At 34.3% G+C, this 9,696-nt stretch overlaps 1 long non-coding RNA gene across 2 annotated transcripts in view; it reads right to left on the bottom strand.

Annotated features, from left to right (window-relative positions):
- LOC102250128 overlaps positions 1-9,696 on the bottom strand; it is a 211,792-nt gene that overhangs the window by 146,861 nt on the left and 55,235 nt on the right. For both annotated transcript variants that reach the window (XR_313880.2, XR_001363141.1), the window contains exon 4: positions 4,714-4,809. This is a non-coding gene — a long non-coding RNA (uncharacterized LOC102250128). The remainder of the gene's footprint in view (positions 1-4,713; positions 4,810-9,696) is intronic.

Genomic DNA, 9,696 nt, shown 5'->3' on the forward strand with positions numbered 1-9,696 from the left:
GTTTGAGGCAGCTCTGCCTCTGTATCTATTATTGCTCAAAAGTTTATAATGGTCTTTATTATCCATGAATGAGTGAGATCATGTGGTATTTTTCCTTCATTGACTGGCTTATTTCACAAAGCACTTTCAAATGCATTAATCTCATTTGATCTCTCAATATAATTGTGAGATGGACTGGGGTGGACGCATAGTTTTTATTTTCCAAGATTAAATTGAGTTTGATACAGGTTAAGTAAATTCCTCACTTCACAAAGCTAGTTAATAAGTGAATTAGATTAGAACCCAGATCTTCAGACAGCAGAACATGTATGCTGCTACTAAGCAAATAAATAGTTTATCAGAATTAGTAGGGATTGTTTAACAACACCATTGGCATCCAAACAATGCTGTAAACTCTAAAATTTTTAAAATATGTTAAAAATGTACAAAGAGTTTATACTATATGCATCTATTTAAAATAGATTCAATTAAGCTCTATCTCTGACCAACATAAAATTAAATAAATTCTAAAACCAGAATATGCCTAGTTGATAAAGTTTTACTAATAAATACAACAAGCATTCATGTTTACTCTTTTTGAAAAAAAAAGAAAAACAATTAAAGGTCCCAGGTGGCCTCAGAGAATTCTATTTTCATTAAAAACATAAAGAAAAAGCTTAAATTTGTGGAAATTCAATCATTTTTTAAATATTCTCAATTTTATAGTATAGGAAATAAGAAGTCTTCTACCTGAAATGTTTGTTTCCTATCTGGAGGATAGATTGCAGATATTCTTCACATAGTGCTTTTCTAGAGGGAGAGTGAAGACATAACTTGGACCTTCTTTTTATCATCAACTGAGTGTCTCTCTTCCAAAACTTTAATATTAATAGTTACATATTCTAAAATGATTTCTATTACTACCCAATCTCTTTTTATGGACTCTTCATAATTTTGAAAGGATAATTTAAGGATGTTAACAAAGTTAACATCTACTAAGACTGACACTACTCAAGACATAAGCATAAATGGTGTCTGTTGAGCAAAACTAATATGTTACAGAGTCTGTGAGAATGTCTGATATCTCCAGGAAGATTAAAGCAAAATGCTGGGGTAAACATGTTTCAGGCTGTTGCAGATGGTCTCAGATCCAATAGCTTCTCTAGAAAAAATGTGTGAGAGGATTCTTTGAATGACATAGGAGGACGACTTCAAAATCTAGCCCAGGACTTCTCAAGCTGGGGTTTGAAATGTGTTCTGGAAAATTAGGAGGTCCATAAATATGTTTTGTATATTATTTGTCATTTTGATGGTAAACTTAAAATACTTTATCAGTTATAAAGAAACTTCCTTGAAGAGATCTTAAAATAGATTTGCAATTCAAAATATAACTGAGTAAATAAACTATTCAAAAATTGAACATATTTCTTAAGTCATTCCTTCTCAAACTAAGGTGCAAGGATGAATGCCCTTGAGTGAGTTATGAGAATGTCTTTTTCTTTTAAAAAGGGTCTGTTCATCATTCACATTTGAGAAATAATAATTATAGCAACTTATGTACTGCCTTAAATCTGATCAATCTGACAAAGAAACACACAAATTCTTCACTTGGAAATTTGAATACTGTAAATATGAAAAATACATTTGAAAGCACGTAGAAGAACATAGTGACGATGACACAATCTAGCTATATTTCCATACAGTATGATCATGGGTTAATCAAATGATTCAAATAATTTCTTTACTCACCTCAGTGATACACCAATGGGACAAGATAGAAGCATTCCATCCCAGCAAGGAAACTTGTTTTTTCACTAAATAAGTTTCAGTTTACTGAGGCATGGTTACAATGTAAATCAGACTGACTTTATTTGGTTTCATTTTTGTTTTTAAACTCTTTACTGACAGGTCCCCTTTATTACTTGCGCCTGGGCTAGTGCTCCCACTGGCCTGCAGGTGGTACATCACTAAGTTCACAACATACTCAATGCCATGACTCAAAGCTATTCAGTAGGCAAAGACCTTCATGGTAAAGTAAGGCCACCATCTGAAGATAATCTTTAAGATAATCCAAGTATGTGTATGTTTAAAAATTCCATGAATGAAGAGTATGGCTATGAGGGGAGGGGGCAATATATTAAAAGAAACTGGGGGAAATATGCAGGGAATTCAGTATTCTCTATAATGGTCTACAATTGTCTGCTACTTCTTTATTCTGCCCGTTTTCAATGATTTAAGTTGTAATTGAAAACCCTTGTCAGGAGTTTTAAGTACAAAAGCAGGCTTTCTCTGACACATCAAAATATAGAGAGATAGCCAGATTTCCCATTGTCAGATTAGAGCGGCAACTACGAACATGAAGAAATTCTGGTGAATTTCAACTGTAGGTATTGATATAGACTAGATAGATATATAATGAAATAGCTATATATAAAAATAGACATACATATAGCTATACATATATATCTACATATAGATATAGATATATTAGTAGATATATAGATGATATATAGATATAGATATAGATATAGATATAGATATAGATATAGATATAGATATAGTATGTGTGTGTGTGTCTTCTAAAGCAACCTAGAAGAAATTATCCTCAAGTAGCAATGGCCTCACCTAGCCTTCATACCTTGGTTCCTAAACATCATTCTATAATTAAGGGAAATAGATTCTTGGAAAATGGAAAATTGCTAATGCCAGGGTTGGGGTTGAAAAAATACAAACTGTTCTTGGACTGTCTTTGAATCCAGAAAGAAAAAAATTGCCCCCATATAATACTTAAAATGAGGGCATGTCAAAATAATCAAATCAGTTTGAAAGGGCTCCCACTGGCCAACATGGGACAAGTTGTGCATCAAAATAAATAATGATAACAGCTTCTAAGTAATTGAATTAAATGATTATGAGAATCCATGAGGCCATTCTAATATAAATAAATAAATAATTGATTAAAATTGAGAAGAAAAAAACATCATTGCAGGGAAAAAATTATAGCTAACAAATGTAGAAAAATTATAAAATTAGAAATTCATATATGGAAATAATTATTGTAATATTTGATTCAGGCACAAGTCATCAATGGATATTAACCTAGAGGGTAAATATTTGATGAGACAGGATATTTACAGTCTCAAAGTATGTTTCCACAAGATACTTATTAATTATGAAGAGGGAAATGGTAAGTTTATGGGAGAAACCTGGCAGACACCATCTTAATAAAATGATCAAAGTTAATTAATCAGTAATGGGACAGGTGGATATCATGTATCTCCTGAGAAGAACACAACATGACTGTGGAATTCCTGCTAAAAATTCATCACCTGAATCCAATCATGAAGAAACAGCAGACAAATCAAAATTGAGAGACATGCTACAAAATAATTAGTCTGTACTCTTGAAAAATGTCAAGGTCATGAAAGACAAAGAATATTGGAAACTGTTCCAGAACATAGGAGACTAAAGAGATATGGCAACTAAATGCAACATATAATCCCAGACCAGAAAAAAAAAGTATTTGGCTATAAAAATGTATTTGGCTATTAGAATAGCTGGTAATGTTTGAATATATTCTTTACTTATACATTTTAATGTAATAATATTGTATTGTATTACAGAAAAAGAAATGTTTTCCTCCATCCTCATGCTGGGTCTGAAAATTAAACTGACAAAGACAGATTAAGAGGAGAAAAGCATACACATTTTATTTAATCTTTACATTCACGTAGGAGCCTTCTCAAGAGCACAACGAACTGAAGAAATGAAGTGAGGAGGCAGGAAGCTTTCATATCTTTTAGACAAAGAAACAACAAATGTGTGAAGAATTGTCAAAACTAAGGGTTTTGGGTTAGGGGTAGCCAATGGTAGGAAGATAAGGGTTAGTTTTTTTGTTTATATTTGTTTGTAGAGATTTATGGACCCCAAATTTCCTGACTCTGGTGATAAGAATGTTTTTCCTTCCTCTTGGTACAGGAAGAATAGAAAATGAAGTATGTTTCATTCATATTTTCTTTTCAAGGGAAAATGGGGTGGTGGGTCAAAGTGAACTTCCTGCTTCTACATTTTTCTCAAACTCCTGCAGCTTAAGGTAATATTACACAGGGCCATATCGTGGAGTAATGTGCCCTGAACCCCATCAGTATCAATGCCAAGTTCCTCATTTATATAAATGTACTCCATTTGTATAAGAAAACATTCTTTCTTTTTAAAAATTTTTTTAAAGAAACACACACAGAAGCATTTAGATGTAAAGGGTATCCTAACTGCACTTACTCTCAAACACTTGAAGAACGGGGTGGGAGAGGATGACCACTCAAGGAATCGAGATAAACGTTAATTAGTTGTACTACTGAAATTTTAAAATTACTTTAAAGTAGAAAGTTAAAAGAAACCATATTTCTCCAATTTGGTGGAAACTTAGAAGATGGTATAAAAATTCATCTGGGAGGTTAAAGAATAATATCAGGAGATAATGATGTTATAGTCAGTTTCCACAGGGAAGCAAGGCACAAGAGTACCTTAATCCTTGGAGAATGGTCTTCTACCAGGACAGTATTGATTTCAAAAAATGAAAAATGCAAAGGCATAGTAAGAAAGCATCTTGCCATGTAAAATGTATTTAAACATCTAAATCTAAAAGAAAAATTTCATGGCACACTGAAAAGCATCCTTTAAGTTTTATGGTAAGAGCAACTTAGCCAACAATAGCAGATGTAAAAGTCAATCTACCCTTGGTGAATTTGAGAGACCATCTTATCAGGGAGACGTCCCCAGGTGCTACCCAGGAGACAAGCAGATGTTTTATTCATCTTAAAAAATGTAGACCTTAGAAAAAGAGAACGTTAAGTTTGACATTATATGGACAAGACTCTGGTACTGATTTTCAAATACTGGGGTTATGGGAACAAGAAAGAGACAATTACTGCAAGAATCACTAGAGTTAAAACAATCAATATAACCTCGGTTCTTTTGCTGAGGTCAGTACACATGCAGGTCAGGATGAATCTATGTTGTACTGCGCTACCAAGAAGCCATTGGCAACATTTTACAAAAAAAATCATTGGGAACAAAATAGAAGGGGTATGGGCTGATCCCACAATCTGATACAGTTGATCGGAAGTGGGTTTAAAATCATATCCACCATTATTTCAAAGTGTGCTTATTTTGTTAATCAGTATCATCCCCAATAAATGTGATAAAAAGGAACAAAAAGTGTGCTTAAATTGGAGAGCATGATCTTGTACTGTAAAGTAATCCATCCTGCTCAGAAAGTATATGCTTGAAAGGCAAATATGCCAAATATATTGGACGTGGCTTCAGAATAGAACTACAGAAGCAGAAATAAAGAACATTTTCACAAATTGGAATTATTGGTTGAAGATAACAAAGCTATTGGTTCAATAAGTATTGTCTGATTATAAAATACAGAAAATTGGAAAGCTACTGAAAAAAGAAGTGCTGTAATGACCAATAATAAACAGAGATGACATTGCTAGTATTTTGGTGTTTTTCTTTTTAATTTTGTGTATTTGTGTGTATGTGTGTCTTTAAGTGGCAACATACCACATATTAACTCATTATTTTATTTAGCAAACATGTATAGCATGCTTTCTAGTGTCTGGCACTGTTCTAGGCATTGAAGACAGTCAGCTATAATTAAAATAGAAACTCTTGAATTTATAAAAGTTACAGTCTATATATAATTGAATATTTTCTTTTCTTTAAGATTATATTGAAGGGTCCTTGAACTCATTAAATATTTCTTAAATGGTAGCAACTGTGCAATATTTTAGTAATTGTATTATGATTACTTTAACCATTTCTCCATTCTTGGACATCTAATTTCAAATTTTGTTACCATAAAAACACTGAACAGTTTTATGTATAAATTAATCAATTTTCTTATCTCCTTATAATATGATCAAGAATATGTTATTAATATTCAACTCTTCCTTTGTATTTTCTAGCTGACTTCTACAAAGATTTTAACTACTTATACCAAACATGTAATAAATTAATGCATAAAGCTTCCCTACCATGACTATTGGATTAAAATTTGAAAGCAAACCAACTAAAATTAGGCAATTTGATGGATTAAAATATATTTTATTGAGGTTTCAATTTACATGTTTATAACCAGTGAAGACTGAATATGTTTACTAGACATTTTCATTCCCCTTTTTAGTAAAGTATCTATCAAATCCTTTTTTTAAATTGATAAATAGAGTGTACATCTTGTTTAATTATTTGCAAACATTTTTAAAGGTAAGGGAAATAATTCTTTGGCAAGATAAACTTTCATATGTAAAAATTTAAAAAGGAAATTTCAGTTTCTCTCTCTCTCTCTCTCTCTCTCTCTCTCACACACACACACACACACACACACACACACACACACGCACATGCACATGCACCAGCACAAGATAGAGAATTCCTGGTTAAACTGTACTTCATCTTGATTTCAAAATCTAAAGTTTTAAGATACTATGAGTGCATAATGACCAACACTGAAATATATCACTAAAAAAGAAATACTAAGAGAAAGTATGTGTTCAAATGTGGAAGGTAATGCTTTCACTATTTGCTTGTTTTTGTTTTTGTGGGATTTTTTTGACTAGAGAAAATTGTGAAAAATCACCCTCATATTTGTGTGCACATTTTAAAAGACATATTCACATACAAAGTCTTTTCAGGAAGAGAATGACCAGAAACAGAATAGAGTTTAAAAACACAGTGTTAACAAAATAGAAGTTAGAATATTTATATTTACAAATGCAGTTTGTCTTTCCAACTGTAAAAGAGAAATATAGTGTGTATAAGAATAGAGTGATTTTGTGGTGCTGTAGGCTCCTGAGCTAGTATAGCCCCTATACATAGTGGAATCTTAACAAGTAAATATTTATTGAGTGCATGGATAAGTGAGTGTGTGAATAAATGAATCAATCTCCAAATGAGCCAAGATCAATGAGTAGAAGTTTCAATATACATATGTTTTTTAGTCAATATAAGGATTATCTTTATAATCATTAAGTTTTCCCAACAAAGGATAGGTTGCCTCCAGCAATAGCAAGCACCCCAGGATTTTTCAAGCATAGAGAAGGAGGAATTGGGGTTAGAGAGAGACGAGTTAGCATCCAGCCAAATATTTAGTAAGGCCACTCTTACCTCTCTGACCCTTAAATTCTGTGAAAGAAGACAAATATATATTATTTAGGAATCCAAAAAGGAATGAACAGAATGAAATGGGAATAAAGATAAAAACAGACAAAAATTCTGATTTTAAGGCTGTGGTGAAGGCAATAGGTTGAGAAAGGAATCATTGAAAAGCAGAATATTTAAGAGCACACTTCAAATGAAAAACCTGAGTGTCACGAGTTCAGATTTTAAATGTCTTTTAAAGTAATTTAGATCAGTTTATACTACTTTTTGCATTTTAGAATAGAATCAAAATTTGAATGTGATATTCGGCCAAATTTTTGAATGAATAGAAAATGTTAGTGAAATATATTTCATTCACATTCAAATTTGGGGCAGTTGTTTTCAAGAATACTCAATAAATATGAGAGTGGTTCATTATTATTAGCACTCATCATTTAAGCATAGCTGGCTTGATAGAATGCGTTATTCTAGAAAATGGGAATAAAGATAAAAATCTTCCTCTAAACTTTTCTACCTAATACATTAACTGCAATCACGTTTCCAGCCAGATTAATCACACAGATATGTAAACTATTTAAGACGTTTGAGTGGGAGAGCCAGAGGCACTCTTTCTAGGCTCAGTCTGCCAAAAACCATTGGAGGCGTCTCCATTTCTAATATTAGATACTACAATTGGACCTCCGCCTCCTGTCTCCAGATAACTACTCAGTAGGGCTGACTTTCTCTCGGTTTATGTGAAGATAGAGGATAACAAAACTTGTGATATTCTGGGATTTTGCCAGAATTCAGTGGGTGGTAAAACCAAAGCCGAAGGCCAAGTGACAAATCCACTAGCTAGCTGCACAAAATACACCCTCACGTTTTTGTCGATGAAAGTGTCATTCCTCCCCACCCCGAATGTGGGGGTAGGGAGGAAATAATCTACTTTTTGAAAGTGTCTCTCCAAGAAAAATAGTTCCAAGTTGAGGCTGGTATACTGTGAGGGGGGAAAAAAACAACTAAAATAAAAAGCTTAGCTGTAGTTCATTAACTTTAATTGGTTTTTGTTGCCTCTCCTCAGGTTTTCTGGATCTTTCAGCCATCTCCTCCCCCAACTCTCTGCTTCCCCTTCTTCTACCTCTCGCCTCCTCCCCCTCCAATCTGGCTTTCCCTCCTTCCTGGCAGCATTTTTAGCTTTAATTTGATAGTAAAAAACTGAATCCAAAGTTACAAAATTCTTCAGATTTAACTTCTTTGAAAGAAAAAGAAGTTGGGGAAAAGAACGGTTATCTCAGCCTCTAACCAGCACTCCTTCAAAGGCACATGTCCCGCAGGTGGCAGGGGCTCTGTGAAGGTAAAATGGATAGTAGAAATGCAGGAAATCATTCTTCTGATTAAAAATGTCTTTTGGTGGACTGGCTAAGGACAGGCATCGAACATGGGTCCTGGAGACAAACATAGAACAAAACAAATTCCCCATTCTCATCGAACTTACAGTATACCAAAAAGACAGACAAAAGCAAATGAACAAACCAATACATTAAAACTTATTTTTGCAAAATGCCATGAAAACACAAAGCCTGGGGAAGGGATTAGAGTGTTGGGGTGCTGCTTTAGAGAGTTTGTCAACAAAGGCTTCTCTGAGGAAGTGACTCTTGAGTAGACACCTAAGAAACTGAATGTAAACCATGTAACTTTTGGGGGGAAGTATCCCCAAAAAAGGGAACACCCTGCAGTAAGAAGGCCAATATATCTGGAGTGCAGAATGCAAAAAGGGCCTGGAGAAAATGAGTTCAGAAATAAATAAGAGAAAAAATAATTAACTGAACCACTTTCACGTTCATCTCCTACCAAAGGAGGGTTATGCAAGCGCATGAGCATTCTATAATAGTCACCGGACCTGTCAGGTTCTAATCAATTGCTGTATTAAAATTTCCTATGCATTTAATTCTGAAATGTAATGCTGTTTCATTATTGCCCCAAAGTTTCCACTCCCATTGTAAGCAAATTAAAGCTAGTCTGATTCAAAGGTGAAGGTCTAATTTGGATTGAGGGTAAAAGGGAGGAGGGGACTGTTAATTCCTGTACTGATAATAATTGGCCCACCCAATTCAATTTAGTTAAGTGAAGTTGCATGAGTCACATATCTCCTCAACCTTTTATTTCTGTTCTATCCCATAGGATTAGAGTCAGGTTGATTCATTATGTATATAAATTATTACATTATATATACTATATAATAAAAGGCTAATATGCAAATCAACTGAACGCGGAACAACTGGTCGCTATGATGCGCACTGACCACCAGGGGGCAGATGCTCAATGCAGGAGCTGCCCCCTGGTGGTCAGTGCGCTTGCACAGGAGGAGCGCCGCTCAGCCGGAAGCTGGGCTCATGGCTGACGAGTGCAGTGGCGGTGGCAGGAGCCTCTCCTGTCTCCACAGCAGCACTAAGGATGTCCGACTGACAGCTTAGGCCCACTCCCCATGGGCTCCCAGACTGCGAGAAGGCTCCCAGGCTGAGGGATCCCTTAAGTGCATGAATTTCATGCACTGGGCCTCTAAAATATATATAT

The sequence above is a fragment of the Myotis brandtii genome, unplaced genomic scaffold (genome assembly GCF_000412655.1).
Source record: "Myotis brandtii unplaced genomic scaffold, ASM41265v1 scaffold344, whole genome shotgun sequence".
In the NCBI taxonomy this organism is placed as follows: Eukaryota; Metazoa; Chordata; class Mammalia; order Chiroptera; family Vespertilionidae; genus Myotis; species Myotis brandtii.